Below are 5992 nucleotides of genomic sequence, written 5' to 3'. Positions count from 1 at the left end.
TATAAAGGCAGATTGTCCGAAGAAGAGCAAGGAGAAAAAGCCTAGCTACAAGGAAAAGAAAGGTAAGACAAAGAGAGCCTACATAGCTTGGGATGAAAATGAGGTGTCATCATCAAGTTCTTCATCAAGTGAAGATGAGAAAGCAAACATCTGCTTGGTTGCTGAAGATGACAATGAATCTTGCAGCTCAAGTGAGGTAAGTTCATGTGCTTCCTTGAATGAACAAACTTACAGTGAATTACTTGAAGCTTTTCAAGAAACTCATGATGAAGCTAATCGATTGGTTCTTTCAAACAACCGATTGAAAGAACTTAACAGCTGGATGGAAAAGAGATTGAAATCACTTGAAGATGAGATTGAAAAATCTAAAAATGATTTCAAAAATTCGGAAAACCATTTAAAAAATGCTTCTTCCAAGTGTGACACTCTCATTTGCGAAAATTGTGAAAATCTTGAGAAAAAGGTTCACTATCTTGTTGAAATTGTGGACAAGCTTTCAAAGGGGAAATCTAACTTTGAGAATGTCTTGGCATCTCAAAGCTGTGTTTTTGGAAAGGCTGGGTTTCAATCCAAAGAACCAACAAGATAAGTTTTCAACAAAATTTTCAAGAAAGCCAGTGAAACAACCGATTGTTAAATCGAAACAATCGGTTGTTACATGCTTTTACTGCATGAAAAAGGGCCATTTGGTTAGATTCTGCAAAATAAGAAAATTCTCTGTTCTAGAGGCTACATGAAATGGATTCCGAAAGGATGTGAGGTTCCAAATGTGAAAAAGAAATCTATTGGACCCACAGTTGTGAAGGGTCCAAATCTTGTTGCTTGAACTCATGTTTATGCAGGATTTCTAAAAGAAGTGTGAAGAACTAAGTCATGTGATCAAGTTTTTGGAAGAAAAAGACAATCATTGAAGCTGAATCAATGTTCTGCATCTGTCCAAAGGTCCTCAACAGTGAAAAGAGGCTTCTTGATCATAAAGCACATGACTCATTGAAGAAATAACATAAAGGATAAGACCTTCCTTTCTCTGCTCTTAATTTCTATTTTTAAAAGTTCTACAACATGGTTAAAAAAGTCTTGATCCTACCTGTTGACCAGAACGTTAGAACCTGCCTCGTCAAAGGATCGACGTGTGCACCGCTTCAAACCTCCGTCCTTCTTCAAGATCCACCTCAAGAACCTGCAAAAGAACAGAGCGGCGCCGCTGCGGCCGATCGCACTCCAACGCCCAAGTCAGTGACCGAACCACCAAATACTAAGAGCAAGAACACTCTAGAACTCTCAAGGAACCGTGCAATGTTCTCTCTCACAGTATGCTCAAGAACTCGCAAGCATAAAGAGTATAATCTGAACGTGCGTACCTCAGAAAGTTCGTTGAGAACTCTTATATACCTGGTCACTTTCTCTCTCCTGGCAGTTACAGACCTGAACACGTGGCTCGCATCCAGTCGTACACGTGCCATCATCTGGAGCCTCCTTGACTTGGGCGCTGCTTCTAACTCTCTCTTTTTGGCTAAGTTACTTATGCATGGTACCGCCCAGTGCATAGCTAACTTGGGAGTGCAATCTCTACTGGAACTGGCGAGTTAGGGCGCCTTCGTACACCTTCCCTGTGGTCTCGCCGGCCGCCTTCATAATCTGCACCACCTTCATCTTCGGCGATGTGCTTGTTCTGGCGATCTCCAATCACTTGGTCGCCTGAGTTTACCATCTGGCGACTTCATCTTCAACTGGGCGATCGCTTGGTATGCTGGAGATCGGAGCACGCCAACTTAATAACCGGCGACTGCACGAGCCCCCCGACTTCCTTCCCCTCTGCCAACCTGGCGCCTTGTCAACACGCCTATACCGTAGCTGGATGCCACGTCATCACTTCCGACTGCCAAGGCGGTACACAAGCCCCCCAGTCTTAAGCGAAGACTTGTCTAGCGAAAAGACTAAAAGAGTCACGTCACCTACGTGGCACTGGCGCAGAATTCCAAGCGGGTGCACTTTCTGCTCCTCTGACGCTCCACCAAACATTCCCCATCGTTCGACACGTGGCTTCATCAACGGTTACCTTCAGTTAACGTTTACGCTTCCCAAACCCATTTCGAAAAACCCTTAAACCCATTTTCGCTCCACTGTTCCATCACTTTTCTTCGTATCCTCAAACGCTCCAACTCTCTTCTGCAAAAAAGCTCTCAGCGTTCATCAACATTCTGAATCACCAACATTCTTCATCCCCTTCCTGATTATAAAAAGGTACTTCCTTTCCTTCTTCTACTGGTTTTTCCTGCATTTTAACCGATTCGCATCATCCTTTAACTGTCTGGTGCATACGTTGTGGGTTGTTTTTGCGATTTCTCCTTCTTCGTAACTTAGGGCTCTGTCAACGTCACAACGAACCTACGTTCGTTCATTTTTCACCTTTCTTCCATGATCGAGTCAGCCTCTGTGAACCCTGATCATTTCTCCTTTTCTTCTTCCTTTGCAGCTTCAACAATGACTCGCTTAAAGATCACCCCAAATCCTCCTCCTTCATCACGAAACCCCTATTCACAAGCACACGACCCACCGCGAGTACGTGGCGCTTCGTCTTCTCAGGCTGAGAGGCCTGCACCTTCCCGCCCCAACCTGGCCCAGGCTACTCCGCCTGTCACCGGAGGAGCCTCCGTCCCCCCACTAGACTTCAAAAAACTATATCCCTGGGCCAACTCGACCCTGTTGGGGGAAACATCTTCTGTGAGCACTGCTGGGGCAGTTCTGCGACTGACGAAGGGGGATGAACCTCACCAATCAGTCCACAAGGAGCACGACGAGAAGATGACAGTGCTACCTTGCCCCCCTGGCCTGCCAGTTTGCGCTGACGACAAGGCAAACAACGGCGGACCCTTCTGCTTTGTCTACACAACCCTGTTCAAGAAGGTGAAACTCAGGTTTCCCTTCACCCGCTTTGAGAGGGAGCTTCTCACTGAGCTCAACATCGCCGCCGCCCAGCTTCATCCCAACAGCTGGGCGTTCGTGCGAGCGTTCCAAGTCATGTGCGACCACCTGGGGTTGCCAGCATCGGTGGATGTCTTCTTGTTTCTCTTTGAAGCCAAGCACCCAGGAGACCGCCTGTGGGTAAGCTTGAATGGGATTGCTGGGAGGTCGATCCTCTCCATCTTCCAGCAATCCTATAAAGACTGGAAGGGCAAATTCGTCCAGGTGCGTCCCAATGACAAAGACGCTTCCTTGCTCGACGGTTTCCCCTTGTATTGGGTAAACAAGGGGAACAAAGAGTCCAAAAGCTGCTTCAGGAGACCCAGAAGTCCTGATAGCATGGGCGCTCTGGACAGAGATCTCTGTTTTTTCTGGAAGAGTGTGGCAGACGCCAACATCACCTTCCTCACCACCACACTTATCTGCTTCGAGTTCTTCGAGGACCAACTCGAAATTCGAATAGGTTAGAACGTTTAAATTCTTGTTCTAATACCTACTTCTGTTAACTGTTTCTGGGCGTCTTGTGCGTTGTGCGCAAGACTTTGGTTTTATTTTTCTGCACCCTTTATCTGCTTTGTTGCGTATTGGCTTATGCATTCATTTTCCCTCTGAACTAACCCTTGCATTTTTGCTCTATGCAGATAATATGTTGGGCCAGGGTAAGCTTGCTGTATTAAGGGCGCTCGCCCGAACCCACGGGTTGGCAACGGGTTCCCAAACAGTGCCAAATTCTGTGGTGGAGATCGCCGCCGCTCAAGGCAGATTGCCACCCAGGGGCCCAACTCCCTCCGACGTCCAACCCGCCGCCCAACGCAAGAAGCTTGTCCTCAGGAAACCCAAGAGGAAAAGCCCCCCAGGTAGTCCACGAGGAGGAGGAGGAAGACGACAAGGTCACTGAGGATGGCCTTGTTACGAAGAGGAAGAGGGTGGCACCTTCTTCACCACCTGCCCCAACCCCTCTTCCAACATCAACACCTCCATCCACGCCTGCTCCACCTCCAACATTGCCTCCTCCGCCAGCTCCTGCCTCACCAGTCCAAGCAATTCCACTGGCAACTGCGCCACCTGCGGTTGAGGCCCCCGAGCCAAACTTCATGGAGGACCCCCCGAGCGCCTCCACGCCGTATGTATCAGCTGGAGGGAGTCCTCCTTCAAATGCCTCAGCCGCAGACGTTGCTCCAATCGGGGATGAGGTTGCCCATACCTCTCCAATTCTGATCACTGAATCCTCGACGTCGCCACCGCTCCAAGAAGCACCTGTTGAACAACCAACTAAAGAAGGTGGCGGCGAGAGCCAACAACAGGCCCACCAGGTGCCTCCACCAGCAAGCCTCTCTCTCGAGGTCACAAGGATGTGGGAGCCTTTTTCTGCTAAACTGAAGATGATGGCAGAAGACTTCCCCACCATTATAACTAGAGCTGTGGAGAGCTCCACCAGGAAGCTCCAGGACGACCTCTTCAACCTTTGAACTGAGAATAGCACTATGAGGGTTGAGGTGGAGAAGTTGTCGTCCAATCTGACACTCGCGGAGATTGAACACTCCCGAGTAGAAGATGCGATGAGCACCGAGCTCCGGTTGGCGCGCAAGGAGGCCACCGATCTTCGCCACAAGGTGCAACTTCTGGCTCAAGAGAAGATTGAGCTGGAAAGCAAGATTGTGCCTTATCGCGTTAAGGTGGCTGACTTAGAGGCCCTAATAAAAACTGACACCGCCAAGGTGAAGAAACTGGAGCAGAGGTCCGCTGATCGGGAGATCTTCCTGGGAATGGTGGAAAAGGCGAGGGACGACGCCATGGCTAAGCTTGCCGAGGCCAACAAAGAGAAGGGGAAGATCGCTACTGAATTGGGCCAAGTGCAAGCAGAATCCAAGAAGGTTGCTGAAGACCTTCTCCAGGCTCAAGAAACCAACGAAAAACTCAAGAAGCAAGTCGAAGAGCTGGAGCAGCAGAATAAGGGGCTGAAGGAACAAACTGAAGAACTCCAGAAACAGATTGAAGAACTTAATCTGAGTTCTGCCCAAATTCTGGCTGCTGGATTCGAGGCTGCACGGGAACAGTTTGCATGCTTGTTCCCCGATCTGGATCTCAGCATGGTGTCCCTAAACAACGAGGTGGTGGATGGGAAGGTGGTTCCCGTCGAAGACTGATCAATTTCCCCTCATCCATCACCTTTATGCTTTTTCTTTGCATGCAATTGTAAAAACTCCATATTTTCCTGTATATGTGTTTTTGAACTGACACTTATTTCAACGAAATTACCTTTGCATTTCCTCTTGTAACTTCCTTGGCTGCTTTAACTTCCCTTGCGCAATTTACTTCAGAGGAATAACTTAGTAATTTCGTAGGCACGATCTTGTACTTAACTGTTTCGAAGCATTTCAACTTCAAACAATAATCACTTTAACAACTAGTAATCTTAAGGCAATTAACCTTAGCGTAAAATTACTCTTCAAGCAACGAACTTCAACTCAACTACTGGCTTAATGCACTGCTTCACCCGATCTGCTTCATTAAAACGGGTCTTTAACTTTCTCGCCACTGTTTGAACTTTTCCTGGTCGCCAAAGACTCTTGGCGATATCAGCTTCTTTCTGGCTTCATGCCTTGGCCATTGTTCTTTTATCTGGGGGTAGAGGCGCCTTTCGGATCCTTCTCTACCTTCCTGAACTTCAGAAGAAAAGACCGGGTGGCTAGGCGTTCTCTTCGAACCTACCTTAGCCACCTTCCAAACTTCGTCCACCCTTAACACCATACCAGAACTCGTTCGAGACGAGAAGGATTTTACCTTGCCTGAACTCGCTCATTGGCGAGAAGGTCTTTTACTTGCCTCTACATTGCCCCGGGGGTTACATCTTCTCGCCCCCAGAAACACTGAGGACTTTTCACTGGTGCCTCTACATTGCCCCAGGGGTTACATCTTCTCGCCCCCAGAAACACTGAGGACTTTTCACTGGTGCCTCTACATTGCCCCAGGGGTTACATCTTCTCGCCCCCAGAAACACTGAGGACTTTTCGCTCTTCCTCGCCTG

Source organism: Phaseolus vulgaris, chromosome 11 (assembly GCF_051622355.1).
Source record: "Phaseolus vulgaris cultivar YP4 chromosome 11, ASM5162235v1, whole genome shotgun sequence".
Lineage (NCBI taxonomy): Eukaryota > Viridiplantae > Streptophyta > Magnoliopsida > Fabales > Fabaceae > Phaseolus > Phaseolus vulgaris.
The sequence above is the reverse complement of the archived record's forward strand: the minus strand, read 5'-3'. Positions refer to the sequence as shown.